Genomic DNA, 24,615 nt, shown 5'->3' with positions numbered 1-24,615 from the left:
GTATGTACAATATTACAAGACTAACCATAACCAATTCTAAATTATGGATCCTATTATTATATGACCCTAACAGTGGCTCCACATGAGGATGGCATTTCCTGGTTAAATGTCAAGAACTTTAAGATCAATAGCCTTTGAAAATGTGGTCGAAGTTGCCTTGTAAAGTGTTCTTCTGTCATTCTACTTTTTTCATACTTATGATGGTGAACCCTTCAAAGCTCAGGGCCTTCTCTCCGGGCTTCAACACCAAACGATTACTATCCAATCCAATCTAAACTCTACATTGTTATATACAATGAGTAAAGTAAAGTGAACTATTGTTAATCTGTGGAAAAGTAATGCTTCAACATTCTACCATTGATAGGTCCTCCTGGTAGATCTAATCCATCTATCTCTCTCAAGAAAAAAGCATTGTTACCTCTGTAACCATAAATGACATCAAGGCCTTTCCACAAAAAGTCGAATTTTCCATGTTTTCCCTTGTCTTCTCTTCTAGAATCCCATTAATTACTTTGTCACCTATGTAAAAATCATCAGCTTTAGTATTTTTATCAAAAATCCTTTTAATTCTATCCTAGATTATTTGTGATTTGACACAGACTTCTTCTCTGGTCTGTTGCAAGTGTATTGTTTGATTTATCCTCCTTTGGATATCATTTGGTTCTACCTGCAAATCCTGGATGATCTTCATCACTGAAACTCCCAAAGAGAATGGAAAAACAAAATCCATCCCATATACTAACTGATAGGGAGATGTACCAATGGAATTTTTGGTAGTTAACATGTCTGCCCATAAGGCATTTACCAACTTTTTGTTCCATGTCTTTTTGTTGTCTTCCAGTAATTTCTTAATGATATTGACAAGGCTTTTGTTAGAGGATTTTGCAAGTCCATTACCTTGAGGGTAATAGGCAGTGGAGTGGCCAAGGGTGATGTGGTATTTGTTACAAAAGTCTACCATTTTCTTGGATTTAAAAGCAGCTGCATTATCAGTAATGAGATTTTGGGGGCATCCAAATCTTGACAAGATATTATTTTCAAGGAAGGAGATAATGACATAGTCTGTAGCTTTTCTAGAAGGGATGGCTTCTATCCATTTGGTAAAATAATCAATGGTTGTCAAAATCCATTTATGCTGGGATGAATAGGTTGGGTGAATTTCTCCAATGAAGTCTAAAGCCCATTGTTGAAATGGCATTTCCGTGGAAATGGGTTTGAGAGGTAAAGGTAAAAGCTTTCTTTTTCCCTCAAATATCTGCCACTTATGACAGGAGGTCACATGTTTCTTAACATCTGCAAAAAGAGTGGGCTAGTAAAAACCATCCCTCAGAATTTTGTCAGCAATAGTCTTCCAATACAAGTGTCCTCCACAATCTCCTGCATGAAATTCTTGCATAATTTTATCAACTTCATCTTTCAGTAAACAATTTAAAAGAATACCACCATTGTCTTTCCAAAATAAAGCATTATATATGATACAATATCTCATTGATTTCATTTTCAAAAATCTAGCTTCAGTTCTAGATAAACCAGGAGGAGCTTGTAAATTTACTAATACAAATATGATATCTGCATACCAAGGTGAATCTGTAAAAGATTCACTGATCTGTGGAGTCGCCATCTCTTCCTGATCATCAAGGGCACCAATGAAATTTATATCTAGAGCTTGACAGTTCAATTTAGCCATGAGTTTGGCCAAATCTTGGCCTTTGATAAGTTTAGTATGCTATATTTTTATGTCATATTCCAAAATTGTGGAAATCCATTTGCCTCTCTTCCCTTCAGGCCCATTTTGTGTAAAAATGTCCTTTACTACTGAGTTTGGAACATAAGCAATGATGTTTGAATATAATATGTATACTCTAAAATCTTTAATAGCTTTCACTAAAGCTAATGCATCTTTTTCCATTATGTTGTATTTTAGGGTTGCATGTCATAAAGATTTATTGAAGAATGCAATGGGTTGTTCATATCCTTGATCAGTCTTTGGCAACAAGACTACTACAACAGTATGTTCTGAAACAAAAGAAAAAATTATAAAATCTTTCTGAAAGTCAAGACTTATAAGGACTGGAGTTTTGGTAAGGGCTTGTTTGATGACCTCAAAATATTGTTTAGCTTCCAATGTCCATTTAAGTGCTAAATTTTTTCTTAACATGTTATTTAGTTCTCTAATCAATTCTGCTAAATTTGAAATGAATCTCCTAAGAAAATTTATTTTGCCTAGAAATGACTATAATTATTTGATGTTTCTAGGATGGGTGATGGTCAACATTGCCTCTATTCTAGCAAGATCTATTCTAATTCCATCTTTGGATATTATATGTCCCAACAATTTACCTTCTTCTAGACCAAAGAGTGTCTTTTTGGGATTTAAGGAAATCCCAAATTTCTTGCATTTAATGAAAACTCTTCTCAAATGATCTATGTGTTCATTATCAGATTTAGAAAAGACTGTGATGTCATCTTGGTAAACCACTAGGAATTCGGGGATCTCCTTGGAAAAAGCTATATCCATAACTCTTTTAAATGTTGCTCCTACATTCATTAATCCAAAAGGCATTTTCAAATACATGAAGGCACCTCAAGGAGTAGTAAATGCAGTTTTGGTTTGGTCTTCTCGTTGAACTAAGATTTTGTTTTATCCAAAAAATCCATCAAGCAATGATATTATGGCTGAGCCTACTACACTCTGAAGGATATGGTCCCATTTTTGGTAAAGGATAGTTTTCTTTCAATGAGACCTTGTTTAAATTCTGAAATCAACACAAAGTGTGATTTCTCCAGTTTTCTTCCTAGTAGTGATTAAGTTTGAAACCCAATCTGAACATCTAATGGGAGCTATAATTTGGGCATCATACATTCTCTTTACCTCATTCTCCATAGATGGCATAAGAAATGGATTAATTCTCCTAATTTTCTATTTAAAAGGTTTATGATATTCTTTGATATGTATCTTGTGTTGAATTATGCTCGTGTCATAAGATTTTAGGTCTTCATAAGTCCATGCAAATACATCTTGAAATTCTTTAAACAGATTTATGTATTTAACCTTTTCCTATGAAGGTAAGGCTTTTGATAATTTAATGAGTTTAGGTTTTTCTACAGTTCCTATGTTACATTCTTCTATATCTTCTCTTAAAGGCCCCATTTTCGGTTTCCTAGGTACATCATTGGAATCAAACAAATCTTCTAAGGGGACTAATCCCTTAGGCATAAAATTATTTTTAAGGTTAAGAATTTCAAGATCATCATTCATTATTTCTTTTATTTCTACATTTTCTAAGTTATCTATTTGTAATTTAGTGAAATTACTGGGTTTACCTATATCTAAAATATTCACATCTATCCCACTATCTATGTCATTGTCTAATCTACAATCTGTATCTATATTACAATTTTAAAACTCACCTTTAGCATTCATGAAGTCATAAATTTTAGAATCTTGTGAGAATATCTGCCAATATTTCAAATTGTCAGGTATGATAAGCCTATGTCTCACTTCTATAGTGTATTGATGGTTGGGCTAAAAAGGCAGTTTCCATGTACTAGCAAAAGTGGCCAAACTGTGGGCTTGCATATTCTGTTTTCTAGGAATGGCAACAAAGTTTGTTTCCAGAAGGTCTTTGATCAAATCAAGGACAGTTTCTCTATATTGTCTAAGTTAGGTATTGTTTACAGAGTATTCACCATTAATTTGTTTAATAATCAATTCTGAGTCTCCCATTATAGAAACTCTTTTGGCTCCAAGTTTTCTAACCATTTGTAATCCTAAGATCAGAGCTTAATACTCTGCCATGTTATTTCTGAATTTAAAATTTAACCTAAAGGCATGACCTTCAAAATGATTATTCTCCATGTTGTGAATCCACACTCCTCCACTTGCTCCTAGTCTATTCACAGATCCATCAAAATACAAATGCCACAGTGATTCATGAAAAATGTTTTCACTGTCAGTTGTTTTGTATTTCTATTCTACAACTGTGATTTCTTTGTTGTCATGGTCTAAGTTATACAAGATGAAAGAGTCCATATTAGAATGCATGGAGTATATAGGGAAGTTTTGTGGTTTTTCTACACTGCTCACCATGTATTTCATCAAGGTCTCTCTATAAAGTTTCCTTGGTTGACCAAAAATAGAGATGGTAGTATATGAGATATCTAATTGCAAGGATCCCTGCAATTTTTCTCCCCATGAGCGAGATAACAACATTCCATATTTGGGTGGGATGTCTGCAACTACTATTTCCATAACAATACTCTTTACTGGGCATTGGACTAGAGTTACACATAAATCTTTAATCAAAACAAGGCATTTAACTTGAGTAGAGTCAAAGGAAAACAAGTCCTTATATGGTTTGGTGATATCTAAGTTTAGTCTCTCCATGATTGCCTTTGGCATCAAGTTATGGGATGCCCCCGAGTCTAGCATAGCATTATGTAATATCTTATCATGAATGTTCAAGCTAATGTAGAAAGGAGGGATACCTCCTTATTGATGAGTACCATTTACTCAGGGCCAAACAATAACTCAGGTTGATCATCATTCAAATTGACAGCATCTTCTCCTTCACCTATATTTAAATTTTTTGTGATCTGTGATCTAAATTACTCATTTTTCACTAGCTCAGTCAACAGAACTGATATTTTCAATTTTGCTATCTCAATTTTAATATTGAAAGTCAGTTGAGCTTTTCTTGTTTGGATGAGATCTTCCTTAGCAAATGTGGTATGTGTGTTTTTATCTTGTTTTTCAGCACTTGGCACTTCAGTTTGTGTTTCAACAGTTTTGTTTTGAATTCTCTTATTTGGAATGTTTTGAGTAATTGTTTCAGTTTGAGTTTCATATGAAGTTATATCTACAATTTTTGGGGTAGAAGTCTCCTGTGTTCCCCTAGGGAGGATTTGTAAAACTTTAGTGACAAGAGCTTCTATTATCTTTTTAGTTTGGGTCTGGATTGATCTCTTAGTGGGAGCTTCATTGTTCTTTTTACTTCTTAGACTATACTATTTGTGAACCTCATATATGGTTGATTCATAGCCCTATTTAAAGTCAAAAGATTCCCCAGATTCTAATTGCAATTGTTGCAGCATGTACAATTCTTGTTCTTCCTGAGTAAGAAAAACAACATCTTCATTTTTTATTCCTAATAAGTTTATTTGGGTGTCATCCTCTCCTTCATGGATCTGTAAACCCTCGGCATAGTTTTCTTGGAAGGGTGGCCTAATTTGCTGATATGGTATTGCATTCTTTCTAATGTTATGATTCTTCCTGAAGTTGGGGTTTCTTATCGGGGGTGGTTGTTGGTTCTCCCATTGAGTTTTTCTTTCCATGTTTTCTAATCTATCCGTTATTCTCTCTACACTTTTTGCTAAACTATCTATTTTACCATCAGAAGTGGAAGTTTCCTCTTTAATGAAAACTCTCTTTTCATTTCTCATTCTATCTTTCTTGGCTAATAGGTTGGCCTCTACACTAACAACATTACTTTGCATTTGTTCCAATGTTTCAGGGTTTCTTTCCCTTAATTGGTATGATATTTCAGTGTCAAAACCATAAGGGAATTTGATTATTTGCTAGGTCTGGTGGAGGCTTTATATTAGTAGGGATTGCATTGTAGATGCTATTGAACCTAGTACAATAATCCTAAACTGACTCATTAGGAGCTCTTCTAATGTTATCATATTTAGAAAGTATTTGCAGGGGGTTTTTCTTTCTCTCCCATCTATCAATGAATAATCTATGAAAAGAAGCTAAGTTTGCAATATGATTGGTAGGTAAAGCTTTAAACCATTTCTTAACATCCCCAATTAATGTTTGGGAAAACAACCTCATTTGGACATCAGATTCATCTATCTTATGCAATTCAAAATAGTTAGTCATTTTTTTCACATGCTGTTGGGAAGTATATTGACTAGTAGCATCAAACAAAGATATTTTTCTTTGATAATCTTGGGTCATGGCATGGAGTTGAGCTATTAAAACCAAAGGTGCATATCGGTCTACCATGGCTTGGATTCTGGCTTAACTAGGGGGTAAAGTGTTGGTACTTGAGGAAGGGCTTGAAATAGATGGAGATGAACTAGATGAGGATGAGGAGTTTTGTTGGATAGGAAGCTGATGAATGACCGGTTTAGGGTAATCAAGTGTGGTGGATACAATGGGTGGGGTGGTAGTAAATGAAGGTGTATTTACAGTATTTGAAGATTGTGCAGAAATTTCAGAGGCAGCAACAGTGAGGGCAACTAGTTCAAATGATTGTTGAAGGTAAGCATCATCTATATGGCTTATCAATGTGGAGGTTAAAGCTTCTAACTTGTCAAAAGTATCCAACACAAATTTATCTAAATTTGGATGTATAGGCACCTTTTTCGACTCAATGAATTGAATAAAATTAGGGTCTAAAATGGTTTCATGAATTGCATTCTCTGATTTAGTTCTAAATAATGAGAGATCAAATGAAAAATCAAATGGAATTTCCTCTAAAATTGATAATTCCTCAAGGAGTGAATTTGCTTTAACTAACTGCATACTACTTGCTTGAGTATCTACCTTTTTTGGTTTTCTTAAAATCCTGTCTGGGTCATCAACTATGGTAGCAGGGTTTGCATTTGGATTTGCCATGGTATAGTGAGTCTTTTGGGGAGCCATAATTTTAATTGTTTAATTGTTTTTATGAAACTTTTTAACAACAACTTATAAAAACAACTTTAAACGGCTTAAGATGAAATTCAAGGTTTCCTTAAAGTTTTATTTGACTGAGGATCGAAGTCCCCAATATGGTTGCCAATGATGTTTGAGGATCGAAGTCCCTAATATGGCCGCCAATGATGACTGAGGATCAAAATCCGTAGTATATGGTGGGCTCCAGTATTGTAGCAATAATGTTACAACTCCTGGAGCTTCATATCTCTAATTTTATCAACTCGGTAGTTCGTAACAAACTTGGAAGCGACGGTGCTGTATGCACAAGTACTAGCTCTTGTCGCAGCTGTCACTTGGTCAGCTGGCACAAGTCCGCTAGGGCTCAAGCCAACTTCTATATGCTCTCAGAAGAAGCTTTCTAAATGATGGATGAAGGCTATCTCAAAGGAAACTAACCTACTTTGCAATAATGAACTGAAAGCCAACAAAACAGGGAAACCCTAGTAAACCCTAATCTGACTAGTCTAATCTCTATGATGCAATGGTGGGAGTGTAAACTTCTAGAAATGATGCCATTACTTCAAGTGATATGAGATGCATGAATTTAAGCTATTTCTACTGAAAATAACATTGTTTTTGTATTTTTGCTTAAGTGGTTGGAGTTATTATGATTTTGTTTCTTATTAGGGTTTGACTGCGCAGGGGTAGTTCGAAGGGAAAGAAAGCTTGGGAAAGGTCAGGAGAGGTTCCAGGGGATCCAAAACATCATTCCATATAAGTCCACAACGTTCAGGTGCTCGGCAATCGAGGTTACAGGTTTCTACAGGATGTCTGCAGGGGATCCTACAGGAAGCTCGGGATTTCTACAGGAAGTCTGCTAACTTCTACAGGATGTTCTGTGGTTGGAGTTTTGGGTGATGGAGGAGTGGAGGAGTTGTATGGGTGGATAGGTAGGATGGAAAGGGAGCTTATGATGGCTCAGGGACAGAGATATGAGATGAAGAAAGAGTGCTTGCAGCTGGTTGGTGAATGGAAGGGTGGAAGCAATGAAAAGTCCAAAAAGATGGAGCTACGTGAACAGTAGAAGTGTTGGAAGGCAAACGAGCTGAACAGAGGTTGGGTAGGTGACTTTAGGCGTGGTTGAGAAGAAGAAGAAGATAACAGCGTGATGCAACGTAGTGTAAAGGAAACAAATCTGCACACAACCAAGAATTCATCAACCTATCCTAACTGTGTTACTAAATCAACGAACAGCAATGTATACTTCAAAGAAAAATCGTGCATGGAGTTGGAATGAAGAAGTATTGCTCAAGATCAGAATGCATGGATGGATCTACAATTGAAATGACTATGTTGCAGCTTGAATGAAAGTATAAGACTGCGTTTTTTTGGTGGTTGGTACGGTCTTCACCCCCAATCTCTAAACAGAGATGGCAGTGAGTGCACTGTCAACCTTTTCTTGGAGCTCTAATGAATGCTAATCCTCCTACTCTAATCTAAGCAACTAAAAGCACTTGAACCGCAAACTAATCCTACTCAATCACATAAAAGAAATCAAATCAACAGACTGTAATTTCTAAATGCATGTCAAAACAGAGGAATAAAGTGCTGAAAAGAAAGACAAGTAACAATACAAGGAAGAGGAGGTCTATTGCTCTTAGGTTGGGCCCTAACCTGAGAGCTATAGCTCCCTTAAAAACTCAGAATTGAATCCAAATCTGCCTGCCTTTTTTGAATAATCGTGAATCTAACATCATGCCAAAACTGGCTTACAAAAAGAAAAAACCGAGCTGTAGCTCGTGCTTAGAAATTGCAACAGTAGTTCAAAAGTTCAAAAAGCTCCTATCAAAGGCTACGGCCTTAATATTTATACATGATGAGGATCCAGTTGGCTTCCTCAATACGTGGAGCTTGGCTGTCCAACTGAAAGTTAAACTGCTGTAAACTGTTGTTCCTGTAGAACCCGTTGGTTGCCTTTAAGCTCGGTGGGGAGAGCTGTTGGAGCTCGAAGTTAGGGTGGAGATCACGAGGGAGGTTATTTAAGGCTGTAGACAACCTCCTTATAAACCTGCAATGCCACCTTTGCTGTCTCCTTGTCTCCTTCTGCGTAGTCTTTGCTCCCTTTATGCCAAAAAACCTGAAATCGTCATGTATTAGCCACATAGATATAATGCCTACCCTTCTTCCTACAAATAACACGAATATACCAAGAAATGAATGCATAAGTGATAAAAGATGAAGGGTTGAGCAAGGTCAGTAGGCCAAATGAGCCCAAATTGTTACCAAAAATTGGGGCTCATCATCACTACCCAGCTAAAATATTTTCTCATCCTTGAGCAATTTTGCCCCAGCTCCTTGTCCTTGGCCGAGAACTAGGCTCCGGAATACGCTCTTTCTTTCCTACTCTTGGTGGCTCTGCCTGTTCTGCTCTTGGTGGCGATGAGGGTGCCGCTCCTTCCCTCTTCTCTATTTCCTTGACCTTGAGCCGGGATTTTGAAGCCGATTAGTCTATCCTTCTTTTCTAAGTAGTTGCTTTTGGGCTCCCCTTCTCGTAGGTGACCGATATCTTCGAGGGGGACCTCTCACTGGGTGAAGTAGGGGCATCCCCTATAGTAACTTGGCTGCTGGATGGGGGTTGTGGCTTACCCGTCTTTATTCTCGAACTTCTTCGAGCTTCAGAGTATAGAGGGGTCTCCCTCTTTCTCTTTTCTTTTGGTTTAGGTGGCATGCTGAGGGCGTCCAGTACAGCTGTTGCCTCCCTTGCTAGAATGTCCGCCTTCTTCTCCTTGGGTTTCACTTTTCCGGGGCTTCCTGTAGAAGACCCTGTTTTAGCCAATTTCGGGCTTCCTGTAGAAGACCCTGTTTTGGTAATTTTCGGGCTTCTTGTAGAAGACCCTTTTTCTGTTTTCGGGCTTCCTGTAGAAGCCTATTTCTGCTTTCCTGTAGACACAGGTGTCACCACCTTGGCTTGCTTTGCTGCATGGGTTTTGCTTTTTGGTTTGGTTGCGGGTGCTGATGAGGTACTTGTGCTGATGTGGACCTTCTCAGCTTTGTCCGTTCTGCTCTGCAACCTTTTCTCTCTTGCTGACAAGATGGGTGTGTCACCTTTTTCTTTGTCATCCTTTTTCTCGTGCTTCCTCCTTTGTTCTTTCTTCTGCACTATGGTCGGGGTTTTCTGGCCTGTTTCTTTCTTTACTGTGGCCACTGCTTCTCTTTCCTCACTGCTGGAGGAACCACTTTCTTCAGTCAACATCCTTATGTCTCCATCTCTTGTCAAATTTTTGAATGCTTCCCATGAGAGGGGAATCTTATATGAATGAAGCGCATCCTCCACAAGAAGTTTGATCAATCCATGGTGGGCTACCTGATCTGGTATGCCTTCTTTTAACTTTGTGGCACACTCAATTAGAGACTGTAGCAAGAAATAAGGAATGCTCAGTTTGTTTTCTACAGGAAGATCAATCTGGTGTCTCAATTCAGTGAGCAACCTAAAGTGATACGCGTACACGATGCTAAAACAGCCTTCATAGGTTATATACTTCATGATTTGCAGGCTAACTTCATTCCATGGTGGCAGCAAGCTGGTTCTTCGCACCCCATTTTTGTCCTCCGTGAATTCCTCCTCAGGTGGAAAGAATTCTTTCTTTGCCTGCTGGCTCAAATTCCTTTCTTCCTTATCCCATGGCAAACCCATCGGAAGTTCAGTAATTCGACTGATATATTGCGGGGTGAGCTTGAGGCTTAGGCCCCTGAAGTTCACGGTGGCCAGTGTTTTGGATTTCGGCCTTAAGGCTTGTAAAAATTCTTCTGCCACTTCGTCGTCATAACCCTGCAACTTGTCACAAAAGGATATCCATTGCGCCCGTGTGAAGAGCTCCACCACCTCCTGGTTTTCTCTTAATTTTGATGAATCAGTGGGTTCCCGTCTAATAAACCCACCCGGCATGATAAAAACTGTTGCTAGAGGTGGCAAATGCGGAATAATTTTAGCTTATTGGGACATAGCGTAGAATTACGCTTCCGTCGTGCAAATAATCCACAAAACTTATCCCTGAGGACCTTAACACAGTTTAATTCACTGACATCCTGTAGAACGACAGTCTATGCACAACAGACAACACTTGCAACAACTTTCTACGACCAGACTGTAGACGACGATCCTGCCACCTTTAAAAACCAATTGCATGGAGAGTTCAGGGTTACCTTTTTATCTGCCACCTTTTTACGTGAGGAACCCGCCTTCCTGTAGAAACAACTTTCCTGTAGGAGCAGCGCGTGATTCCTGGGGAAGACTGCAGTTGGTCTGCGCTCTCGGTGGTGCTTCACAGCCGTTCTGATAGCCAAAGGCTCGGAGTTTCGAACTGCAGAGGGATCCGAATGTTCACTCGAGGTTCAAACGGCGAATGATAAATGCATGCGGCCAATCTAGCCGATTAGATTTGAATCGGCGGAATCCGTGGCGCGGGGGTGAGCTGTCCCCGCCGGACCGTTGGATGACGTCGTCCCATCATTTGTCTGCGAGTTCACTTACTACCGCATCATCCCTCCAGCAGATCCGCCGCCGTTTCTTCTGCTAAATCCGTTTTTTCCGACGGGGATTGTTCTCACGTGTGTGCTGATCATTCTTTTTGTCACGGCCGCCACCCAAACATCTGACTGGACCATTAACCGGTCGACGTGGGCAGTCAACTGGCCATACAGCCGCTCAACCCATTCACTTTACACTTTGCAAACAATTCAAAGTAAAATTCATGCGATCTGACGGAAGAAAGGGTCGAGACACTTACCTGCGCGGCTGCAACACGATTTTTTGGGTTCTAGACGATGATGAATGGATCTATCTGCTGCTGGTGAATTGCACAGGCTCGAAGGTTCACGTTTATAGGCTGCCGATGATGGAGTTGATGCTTGGCTGCATGCGTCCGCGTTCATTGCATATGGCCAGCGCTGTGAATAGTACACACTCTAGCGGGCTCAACTGTTACAGGATTCCCACGGGATGTCTTGTAACAGTTCTTCCTCCTTGGGTGCATGCTGCACGACGAAGGATCTGGCCTCCTGATCACGCTCCCAGGGCTTCTGGATGACTAGGATGGATATGGTATGAGATCTCAGCGTTTTTTCATTTAAAAATTGCTTTTTCTTGATAACTCATCGATCTGCTTTGCTGGTGCAGGTAACTTCGTTGCATGTCGACAAGGATGGCAGGACGAGGTGACAACAATGTGCAAGGGACATAACAATAGCTTGCATGCGTCCAAACCGATCCTTAGTCGTTAGATCTCCTCATAAGATGGATTCTGGGCCGTCCTGAACTTCTACAGGAAGTTTCCTGTAGAAATACAGAGCTTCATGTAGAAAGGTTGCGTTTCCTGTAGAGAGTCTGCACCTTCCTGTAGAAAATCTGCATCTTCCTGTAGAAAATCTGCGTCTTCCTGTAGAAGATCTGCGTCTTCCTGTAGAAGACTCAAGCCGAGATAAAATTGCACATACCTTGGACAAAATGAGTATTCTTGGAGGAGGTGCTGGTGAGGTCTCCTGATAGCATGATAAGGACCCTTAGCTTTGAGTGGAGAGGCTTCCTCTCCTCCATAGAACACCTGCAACCTGCATGCAACTTTACATTATGAATTTGCTGACCTTGTTTTTTTTCTTATTGTTTTTTTCTTCTTTTTTTTTTCTTTTTTTTTTTTTTGAAAGATAACAGGGGCGCCTCAATGAGGTTTTCACCCTTTCCATCTACCTTAAGCGCCTCAGAGAGGTTTTCACTCAAGGATATTTTTTCAAATATCCTTTTTTTTTTTTTTTTGAAAGACAATAGGGGCGCCTCAATGAGGTTTTCACCCCTACCACCTGCCTTGGGTGCCTCAGAAAGGTTTTCACCCAAGGATCTTTATTATCTTTTTCTCCTTTTTTTTTTTTTAGATCTTTCTGGGTATGCCCAAAGGAGAGGCAGAACCCTTCTCTATGACCAACACTGATTTCTCCATAGTTTTGATGAACTCTTGTCTTGAGAGAGGCTTCCTGTAGATCTTCAATCGATGCCCATTGACAAGCATGGGGATGGCTTCCTCATCAATGGTCCGAATAAGAACAGATCCATTGTCATGACATTTTTCCACTGCATATGGTCCTAGCCGTCTGATTCTCAGCTTTCCCTTGAAATATTTGTATCTGGAGTCATACAACAAAGCCCAATCTCCCGGCTGGAATTGCTTGTCATGGAGATGTTGGTCATGCCACACCTTTCTCTGAAGTTGAACCACTTCTGAGTGAAGGAGGGCCTGCATTCGGTGCTCATCCAGTCCATTCAGCTGCAATAACCTTTCTTGTTGTGCATGGCTGAGATCTAGATCTAGCTGAGTTGCCATCCTCAAAGTGTTGTATTCAAACTCAATGGACAGCAAAGCTTTCTTCCCATAGACCAGCTCATAAGGTGTGAAGCCGGTGGTAGTCTTCCAGGTGGTGTTGTAAGCCCATGTTGCCTCAACCAGGCGATCTGCCCAGTCTTTTTTGCTGCTGCTCACCACCTTAGTCAAGATCCCTTCTAATGCTCTATTGGTGACTTCCACCTGCCCATTTGCTTGAGGGTGATAGGGGGTGGAAGTCCTATTCTTGGTCTAGTGGTGAGCTAGTAAGTCTTCAACCAGGTTGGATGTGAACTGGCTCCCTTGATCGGTGACCAGCTCTCTTGGGTAGCCAAACTTGTAGAAGATGTTTTCTCTTAAGAACTCGGCCACCTTTTCTTCTGTTGCTACTTTGATTGCTTTAGTCTCTGCCCACTTTGTCAGGTAATCAGTACACACAATGATGTAGGACCTTTGCCTCGAAGGAGGGTTGGTTGGACCCACAAAGTCCATACCCCACTTCTCAAATGGCTCAAGAGTCACTTGAGGTTGGAGAGGCATCTCATCCCTTTGAGTCGGCTTCCCCATTATTTGGCATTGGTCACATTGGCTGATATATCTTCTGTCATCTTGATGAAGTGTGGGCCAATAGTAGCCTGCCTGCAGGATCTTGAAGGCAGTTCTCTTTACTGCAAAATGTCCTCCACAAGGCCCATCATGACAGGTGAGGAGGATATCAAAGACTTCCTCCTACCTTACACAACGCCTTAAGATCTGATCAGGGCCAAGCTTGAACAGATTGCCCCCGATCCAAGTAAATGAGGCACTTTTTCTGATGATTTTGCTCTTCTCTCTTGAAGATAGGTGCGGAGGGAACTGTGCTGAAACAAGGTAGTTTGCTATATCAGCAAACCATGGAGAGAGTGCTGAGATAGCAAACAGATGTTCATCGGGCATCTGGTCATCCACTGTTCCATCCTCATCTGCAGACAAATCCAATCTAGATAAAAAGTCAGCAACAACATTTTCTTTACCTGGTTTGTCAACAATGGTCAAATCAAACTGCTGCAACAAAAGTAACCATCTAATAATACGAGCATTCACATCCAGTTTATTCATTAAATATCTAATTGCAGCATGGTCTGTATGTACAAATGTTTGGTAGCCAGTGATATAATGTCGGAACTTGTTCAGTGCATGGACCACAGCCAAAAACTCTTTCTCAGTTACAGTGTAATTCAGTTCAGCTTTGGACAAGTTTTTACTAACAAAGTAAATGGCATATGGAAGTTTTTGTTCAACTTGTCCTAAAGCTGCACCTATGGCTTTGTTCGAGGCATCAGTGTGGATGTGGAAAGGTAGGGCCCAGTTTGGACCTCTCAGGATTGGGGCTGACACCAACTTGTCCTTTAATTCATTCAAAGCCCTCTGACAATCATCAGTCCACTTAAACTCCACATCTTTTGCCAACAGGCCAAACAATGGCGAGGCTAGCTTGCTGAAGTCCTTAATGAATCTCCTGTAATACCCTGCTAATCCTAAGAAACTCCGAACATCCCTTACCTTTTGAGGAGGTGGAATCTTCTTGATGAGAGCAATTTTGTTAGGATCCACCTGTAACCCTTGGCAAGAAATGGTATGGCCTAGCACGGTCCCTTCAGTCATCAGGAATTCACATTTTTCAGGACTAAGGGACAGGTTCATCTCAATGCATTTGGTTAGGACTTTTCCCAGATTGGACAATGCTTCCTGGAAATTGGCCCCATAAGGAGTGAAGTCATCCATATAGATTTCCACTGCATCATGGACCAGCTCCGGGAAGATGCTCAAGACAGCTCTCTGGAAGGTAGCAGGAGCATTGCATAGCGCAAAGGGAAGAACTCGGTAGGCAAAGGTACCCCAAGGATAAGTGAAGGTGGTCTTATCTTGGTCTTCTGGGCTGATTTGAATCTGGTTGTACCCGCTAAACCCATCCAGGAAAGAGAAGAACTTCTTTCCTGCCAGTCCATCCAACACTTGATCTATGAAAGGTAGAAGGAAATGGTCTTTCTTGGTAGCTTTGTTCAGTTCTCGGTAGTCCACACAGATTCTCCACTTCCCATTCTTCTTGGGAACCAACACCAGAGGGGACACCCATTCACTATCTGAGATGGGGTAAATGAATCCGGCATCCAACAGTTTTTGCAATTCTTCCTTGACAATGTCCTTAAGGGCTGGATTCATTCTCCTCTGAGGTTGCCTCACCGGTTTACAACCCTCTTTGATGTATATGTGATGGGTACAGACCAAGGGATGGACTCCTTTCATCTCCTTATAGCTCCAAGTGAAAGCATCTAGGTGACTGGCCAACAGGCTACACAGCTCCTTTTCCTGGGAAGGAGATAGGGAGGAGCTGATCTTTAACGTTCTCTCAGGGCCGAACTCCACATTCTTGACTCTGGGAGTGACAGGGTTGGTCGTACAAAGATCCACTAAGGTGCTGGCTTGGGCATCCTCCACCAATTTTTCTAAGGATAGTGCATTGGAAGGTGGATTCTGGATCAAGGTCTCAATCAAGTCATCCTCGGTTGGGGGGTCTCTTCTAGTGGTATCTAGGGTGCACAAAGGTGTTGAGTACACTTCATCCTCTTCTCCTTCCTCCAACCAAAGTGGTAGGTCATGCTCTAAGGAAGGTTGGGCAGGAGGATATAAGACTAGCTGCTTGGACATAGGACCATTTTTCATGGTCATGTTTCCTGCACGACAACTTATGTAAGCATCTGCAGTGGCTAACCAAGGCCTTCCCAAAATAAGAGGATATCCAGTAAGATTTGCCTTGGGTTGCATAACCAAGAAATCTGCAGGGTATTCCCAAGAGTCGACAGAGACCAAGACATCCTCCACAATCCCTTCGGGAGTCACAGTGGAGCGATCTGCAAGTTGCAGAACTATCGAGGTCTTCCTCAAGGAACCCTGAAGATTGAGTTTGAGCATGGTATCCCTGGTCATCACATTAATGGCGGCCCCCAAATCAATCAAAGTGTGAGGTATGATGATGCCATTGATGTGGACATCTACTACAGGACTCCCAGGATCTAGATACTTTGGGCAGATGACTTGTCCTAACATAAGGTCAGACAGTTGTTCTAAGACATTGATGGTTGAAGCATCTCTCTTTCTCCTGCCTGGGTGTTTGAAACACTTTTCCTTAACCAGTTTGTTTTATATTGGCACATCCTTGATGGCTTGGAGAAGTGGTATTTTCACACACAACTACTTGAGCTCACCCAGGAGCTCATCCTCCTCTGGGTTGGGTTGTGTGGTGGCTGTTAGTCTCTCAAGAAAGGGTGGAATAGCCTTTGGTTCACTTTCCTGTTTATCTTCCTCATCCTCTGGGGGAGGAGTTTGGCGATCCGGAGGAGTCTTTCCAGATCGAAGATTGATCTCCTGGATCTCCACAGCATAAGTAGGGCGTGATGTTTCCCCAGTGTATACCTGCTGGGCCTGTCTATTGTTGGGGTTCGGGTTCGGTTGAGCAGGTATTTGAGGTTGCCTCGGAGGAGCAGGAGGTAAGGGTTGAGGTTGAACTAGTGGTGGAGGAAAAATGGCAGGAGGAGTGTTGTACTAGGGCCTCCACCCCGACTGAGGTGCATTCCACTGAGGCTGTGGCTGGGTATGTGAATGATAAGAATGAGTAGTGGGTTGAGTAGGGTACTGAGGTGGATAAGACCATGGAGGAGGCATAGACCAGGAAGGATGAGCAGGGGGACCCCAGGAAGGCATAGGAGTCAATTGGTTGGGGCTGTAATAAGCTTGAGGTGCCCCTTGCATCCCCTGCTGGTAAGGTCTAGGTCCTTGCGGCCTCCTTTGGTTGAGGTAATAGAGAGGTTCAGTCGGAGCTTCTGTCCCTTGGTACATGGCTTTAAATCTAGGTAAGGTTGGACATTGGTTTGTGGGATGGTCCTCCTCACAAACGAAACACACTTCAACCGAATGCAATGGACATTCGTTCTTAGGGTGTCTCCTGGTACATCTAGGGCAGAAGATAGCCAAGGCTCTCTCAGCTTCTTCCTTCTTCTGCTGGATCCTGAATGTGTCCAGCTGCATGGCAATGGTCTATCTCACCTCACTCTTAAGATCTTCTAATTGATTTGCAAACTCATGTTTGGAGAAAGGGACACCAGCTGAGAGGAGGTTTCCTCTACCTCGTTTCCGAGCTGCCCTGGAGTGGTTTCTAAACACAGTCTTGATGTCCTCATAAGGCAGTTGGTAAATGTCCCCCCCAGCTAACATGTGAAGGGTATCTAAGAGGTCTTCAGGGACTCCTCGGAGTAGGACCAACTTGAGGGATTCAAGGTCAAGTGTGCACCTGGCCCGCATATAGCTAAGCTGGAACCTCTCCTCATAATCCTATAAGGACTCATCACTTCCTATGGTCATCCGAAAGATTTCTCCCTTGGTTTCCTTGGACCTACAGTAATCCCTGTACTTGGTATTGAAATCTTGCCGCATCTAAGCCCAAGTGGTGATACTATTCCTAGGTAAGCCCATGAACCAGCGTAATGCTGCATCCTTAAGAGTGGAAGGGAAGAGTTTCAGCTTCTTCTCATCTTCAGTATAGTCATAGGTTCTACAAAGGACAACAAACTCAAACAGGAAGGTATCAGGATCTTCAGTAGTCAGTCCATGGAAGTGAGGTAAAGTGGAGGGGCTAATGTTCTTCATTTTCATCTCTCCATTGGTCTCTCGGATGGGGAAGGCACCTTCTATTCTCTCATCTTCTTTTCTATTGTCAGCCATAGCTTCAGATGGAATGGTCTCTAATTCTTCTTTTGCTATAGGATCTTCGTATATCTCAGGAGGTTCACCTATAGGTTCTTCTGGATCACTGTCACCGAAGAAGAGAGAAGGGTGACTCAGTGATGTGGTGGGGGTGTTGGGTAAGAATTTGCCTGTTCTATCTCGATTCCTACGAGGCATGAAATGGAAAGACTTTTTTTGATTGCTTTTGTTTTTTTTTTTCTCTTCTTTGGTACCTGCAAAAACTGAAACAGATTGATCTATAACTAACTAAAAAGATGCAGAATTAAATTGAAAGCAGGAAAGAACTAATCTACTTTGCTCAAATGAAATTGCTGGAATGGAAATGCTAGTCTACGCTTGCAGAATTGAAACACTAATCTACGCTTGCAGAAATGAAATGGCAGAATTGAAATGCTAATCTATGAAAGCAGGAAATGCTAATCTATGAAAGCAGGAAATGCTAATCTATGAAAGCAGGAAATGCTAATCTATGAAAGCAGGAAATGTCTATGCTACTTTTGCAGAATGGAAATGAAATAAACTACTTAGCAGAAGGCAAGAGTAAGAAAATAGAAGAAAAGCAACAATTACTAATACTCTGACGCTTCCCCGGCAACGGCGCCAAAAAGATGGTGGGCTCCAGTATTGTAGCAATAATGTTACAACTGCTGGAGCTTCCTATCTCTAATTTTATCAACCCGGTAGTTCGTAACAAACTTGGAAGCGACGGTGCTGTATGCACAAGTACTAGCTCTTGTCGCAGCTGTCACTTGGTCAGCTGGCACAAGTCCGCTAGGGCTCAAGCCAAATTCTATATGCTCTCAGAAGAAGCTTTCTAAATGATGGACGAAGGCTATCTCAAAGGAAATTAACCTACTTTGCAATAATGAACTGAAAGCCAACAAAACAGGGAAACCCTAGTAAACCCTAATCTGACTAGTCTAATCTCTATGCTGCAATGGTGGGAGTGTAAACTTCTAGAAATGATTCCATTACTTCAAGTGATATGAGATGCATGAATTTAAGCTATTTCTACTGAAAAGAACATTGTTTTTGTATTTTTGCTTAAGTGGTTGGAGTTATTATGATTTTGTTTCTTATTAGGGTTTGACTGCGCAGGGGTAGTTCGAAGGGAAAGAAAGATTGGGAAAGGTCAGGAGGGCTAGGAGAGGTTCCAGGGGATCCAAAAAATCATTCCATATAAGTCCACAATGTTCAGGTGCTTGGCAACCGAGGTTACAGGTTTCTACAGGATGTCTGCAGGGGATCCTACAGGAAGCTCGGGATTTCTACAGGAAGTCTGCTAACTTCTACAGGATGTTATGTGGTTGGAGTTTTGGGTGATGGAGGAGTGGAGGAGTTGTATGGGTGGATAGGTAGGATGGAAAGGGAGCTTATGATGGCTCAGGGACAGAGATATGAGATGAGGAAAGAGTGCTTGCAGCTGGTTGGTGAATGGAAGGGTGGAAGCAATGAAAAGTCCAAAAAGATGGAGCTACGTGAACAATAGAAGTGTTGGAAGGAAAACGAGCTGAACAGAGGTTGGGTAGGTGACTTTAGGCATGGTTGAGAAGAAGAAGAAGATAACAGAGTGATGCAACGCAGTGTAAAGGAAACAAATCTGCACAAAACCAAGAATTCATCAACCTATCCTAACTGTGTTATTAAATCGACGAACAACAATGTATACTTCAGAGAAAAATCGTGCATGGAGTTGGAATGAAGAAGTACTGCTCAAGATCAGAATGCATGGATGGATCTACAATTGAAATGACTGTGTTGCAGCTTGAATGAAAGTATAAGACTGCGTTTTTTTGGTGGTTGGTACGGTCTTCACCCCCAATCTCTAAACAGAGATGGCAGTGAGTGCACTGTCAACCTTTTCTTGGAGCTCTAATGAATGCTGATCCTCCTACTCTAATCTAAGCAACTAAAAGCACTTGAACCACAAACTAATCCTACTCAATCACATAAAAGAAATCAAATCAGCAGACTGTAATTTCTAAATGCATGTCAAAACAGAGGAATAAAGTGCTGAAAAGAAATACAAGTAACAATACAAGGAAGAGGAGGTCTATTGCTCTTAGGTTGGGCCCTAACCTGAGAGCTATAGCTCCCTTAAAAACTCAGAATTGAATCCAAAGCTGCCTGCCTTTATTGAATAATCATGAATCTAACATCATGCCAAAACTGGCTTACAAAAAGAAAAAACCGAGCTGTAGCTCGTGCTTAGAAATTGCAACAGTAGTTCAAAATTTCAAAAAGATCCTATCAAAGGCTACGGCCTTAATATTTATACATGATGAGGATCCAGTTGGCTTCCTCAATACGTGGAGCTTGGCTGTCCACTGAATGTTAAACTGCTGTAAACTGTTGTTCCTGTAGAACCCGTTGGCTGCCTTTAAGCTCGGTGGGGAGAGCTGTTGGAGCTTGGAGTTAGGGTGGAGATCATGAGGGAGGTTATTTAAGGTTGTAGACAACCTCCCTATAAACCTGCAATGCCACCTTTGTTGTCTCCTTGTCTCCTTCTACGTGGTCTTTGCTCCCTTTAATGCCAAAAAACCTGAAATCATCATGTATTAGCCACATAGATATAATGCCCGCCCTTCTTCCTACAAATAACACGAATATACCAAGAAATGAATGCATAAGTGATAAAAGATGAAGGGTTGAGCAAGGTCAGTAGGCCAAATGAGCCCAAATTGTTACCAAAAATTGGGGCTCATCAGTATGGTCACCAATGACGTTATCACTCCAAAATTTCTTCTAAGTTGTTAGAAAAAGAAATTATAGAGGTAACCACAAACCAACTTTGGAGATTAGGATCTAGCCTTCCTAACCTCAGAGAGGGCTCTCTCTTTTTTATTTAACTTTGTTTAGTTATTTGATTTTAGGTTAGTTATGGTTGTGCTTGGGTTTTGATTTAGATTTGGTGGTGGGATCACTTAGATGAAAAAGGGTTGTCTTTTTACCATTGGGCTATGGGGTCAAATGTCAGACAAACAGGACTGGATCAAGTTCTAAAAATAGTGTCTACAGGGCAAGATAGCAGAGTTACTTCAGATCTCAAGGCTGGATGGTGAAGTGGTTTTCAATTGGATCCAAAGAGAAATTAAGGGTTCCTTAGGCCGGATTATGAAGAAAGTGAAAGAGGTCAACCGGGATGGGAGAGCAATTAAGGATTCTCAGATCCAGATATCAGAAGAAAACATGTAAATGATTAACTGTGGAAAACAGAGTGTACTTAAACAAATTCTGAGATAAATTTCCAGTTAATTCATTCAACTTTAGATAACATTTAAGTTTGTGAAAAACATAAGAGAATAACAAATTGACAAAGAAAATACTTCACTGTAATAGCTCTACACATGAATCCTGTAATGCAATCTCTTTATTACTTGCTCCAGTCTGTTGACTTGAAAATTGGTACAATAACCCTTAGGTTTATGATCAAAATAACTTTACAAATGTATAGCAATCCACATTCAATACTTCGAATTATGAAGTATTTATACAAAAATATTTTACAAAATATCCCAAACTATCTTGGGAACTAATCTAGGAGAAAGAAAAATATTCATGCAAGAAGATAGAGATAGCTATTGAACTGATGCTTGCTGTCCCTGTTTATTAGGTTGTGCTGGCTTTAATCTTTGATATTTTTCCTTTTAATTTGCTTTGCTGTTTGGTCTTCATGCTGGATGCTCTATTCACTCTGATATTTCAACTCATACACTTATATCTGATACACTTTGACGTGGCTGGCCTGTCAATATCCTTTTACTGTGCCCTTTTACTTTTTACTATACATTTTATATTTTTACTTTGTATTTCTACAATAAATCATTTAGCTTTTCCCATGTCTCAGAATCTGGTAATTGGATATTGAGCATCTTCCTATAGATCTCAACTTCTTTTGTATATTTGGAAAAGGTAGGCTTATTTACAAAATGGTGTTTTACCTCATGCTAGAGGTAAAACAAATTCTCAAAAGTTCAATATAATACTTTTCCAATAGGTATGCCCTTCACGGATGAATTATTCACGTGATCTCTGGCTACTTCCCTGATCTTTTTATTATAGTCCACTTGTGTCATTAACTTGTCATTTATAACCAAGGGATTTGGTAAACCCTTTTGCCTCAAAATTTTGAACTTAACCATGAATCTGTCTATCCCAGTTGCATGGTTTAGCACTTATCCTCTAGGTTCAACATCAAATTCCTCTTGGTGAGGGCCCTTTTAACTTCCAAAATTGTACTTGTTCCGTCAGGTATCTCCAATTCCTACAGCTCATACTTATTCTTAGAGTTGAGGAAGTGAATGATCCTTGTAGCTTCCTCTGGCATGTCTCCAAGTTCTTCTTTGACCCTTTGAATGGATTCTTTAGCCTGCTTTATTAAATAAATTTGTTCAAAAATAACCTATATGAATGGCCGAATATCATTGCCAGAGTCATTGATATTGGCCCACAATTGCTCCTTAGCCTGACCTACAGGTTCATTCAATGTCAGTTCCTTCTCCGGGTTTTTTATTCATTCATTCATCCTTGTAGACTTTTGCTTTTATTCTTTGTACATGATTTGGGAAATTTTGTAATTTGTTTCCAGGCTGGTCACTTTTTCCTTATGCATGTTCATGTTAGTGGTCTGAATGGACATTTCTTCCATTTATTTGACCAACTTGTTTGCTTCGTCACCTACAGACCCTATTGCTGTTGACCTTGTTGTTGATGTACTTGGTGTAGATGCTAGCAATGTTGTGGCTATTGGAGCTGTGGGAGTTAAGCTTGCTGCCAAAGTAGAAGGTACATCAGTGGTAACTATTGGGATGACAGTTGCAGGGGCATCATCAAGACTAGCTTATTTTAGCTGAATCAAGCTATCCAACTCTTTCTCCATCTCCTTTAACTGATCATTCAGTTGCAGCACTAGGTCCATCATCTCTTCATGACTGGTTTGGCTCTCCAGGACCTCCTTTGTTTATGGGTGTTGTAAATGAGGTAGCTTAAGTTGTTTCTTGAGGGTTGTTATATCCTCATTCTTCTTTTTTATCAATTTCTCAGTAGCCTTAATGTTATTAGGATCATGGCCCAACTCAATGACCAAGTCCTCCAATGACTTTATCTTATTATATTTGGCTGTGAGGAGGCCTTCTCCAATTTATACTGGGTGGTTACATTATCTAGTGAATCCTGCAACCTATGTGCATCCATGGCCTTTCCTATAAGGGTGGAGTAAATCATTTCTCCAGCCTGTTTATGAAACTCTATTTGGTCAATGGGATGAACATCCCTGGCCAACACCTCAAAATTAGTATTCTTGTAATTAGCTGAGGTCTTTGGTTGCTGAACAATGGGTTGTAAAAATGAGACCTGCATCTTTCCTTCTTTGATATCAAAGGCTGACATCAACCTGCTCTAGTTAGCTGGCATATGCTTGAAGTATTGGGTGTATGTCTTTGCGTTCAACTTCTCATTTCTCATTTTTATTTCCTTGTACATGTCTTTGATATCCTTTTCTCTGTTGGATGGCCTGACAAAGGAAGAAACCTCAACACTTTTTTGTCTCTCAATCATTTGAGTGTTGGAGGTTGATGGTTGTTGTGTTTCACCTGAAGAAGCTATGTCTTTGCTCCTCTGCCCCATTGTTTCAGTGTCAGTTATTTCCACTGATTCAATGTTCTCCTCCTGTTCAAACACAAGATTCAACTTGGACCTTTTTCTGAGCTCAAAAAGCTCATCTATAGTTTCCATGGCAGAACTAGAACCCTCTTCCCTGTTCCTCTTTGGATTCTTCTCCTCATTGGCTGGGGTCTGTAAAACAAGAGGATTACTCATTAGTTCCTCTAGTTCTGGAACCTACAAGAAAGAGCTTTGGTCAATTTGCTTTTCTAGATCAATGAGTGTGTTTTCAACATCCACAACTGTGCTATCCATATCAATCAATGTGTTTTCCAACCACTTAGATTGGTTGGCAAACTGTTCAATATCAGGTCTTGGGTGGTGGATGAAAGGTCCCAATTTGACCTTGATTCTCAATTTGTTTATGACCCCATGAGGGTCATACTACCACATGAAGTTGTTTCTAAAGTTCATATGTTGTAGTATCTTGTCAGCCTCTGGTCCAGTCTCTCTATTATTGCAAATTAATGGGCCCAATTAATTTTTCATTTTAAACTGGGTCTTCTTCCGAGCAGATAGGAAGTGGACCTCATCATTGTTGATGATTTGTTTGAAATACTTAAGTGCAAATATCCTCATAGGGAGGTATTTGGGAAACTTATAAGGGGCTAATTGGCAGCCATAAACCCTAATTTCAGTGTGGTTCTGGTACAGGTACCAGTCTCCCACCTTGCTGTTCTTAGCCAACTGTAGCACCCTCTTGATTTCTTGGCTGATTCTAGGTTGAGTGTTACTGGTCAGCATTTTCATGACTGGCTAGACAAATGAATCTATGAAGTCTTTGTAGGTAATTCTTTGGAGTATTTCTAGATCAAGGGTGTCCAGTAGACCACTGATCTATCATTTCCCTTGGTATCCAACTTCTGGAAACTTACAGGGAACTTATCTGCTTGGTAATACAAAAACATGTGAAATAGCACTGAAGAGTATTTGAAAACTCTTTCAGTTGGCAATATGGTGAATCATTCATGCATCCTGTCTGCAATGAACTAAGCATGATTGTACATGATAGCAGGAGGCTTGCCTGGGGTGAATATGGACAGGAAGGCTAGGATAACCTCATCCACATGCTCGTCTAAGGTATATCCTAGGATGTAAGAGAGCATGGTGATTATATGTCTGCCTGTTTCTGAAAAAATGGCGGCAGCATAAGGTGGA

Source organism: Pinus tabuliformis, chromosome 4_2, assembly GCF_031772625.1.
Source record: "Pinus tabuliformis cultivar Carrire ecotype Pingquan chromosome 4_2, CPIR1, whole genome shotgun sequence".
Classification (NCBI taxonomy): domain Eukaryota; kingdom Viridiplantae; phylum Streptophyta; class Pinopsida; order Pinales; family Pinaceae; genus Pinus; species Pinus tabuliformis.
Note: the sequence above shows the minus strand (reverse complement) of the source record.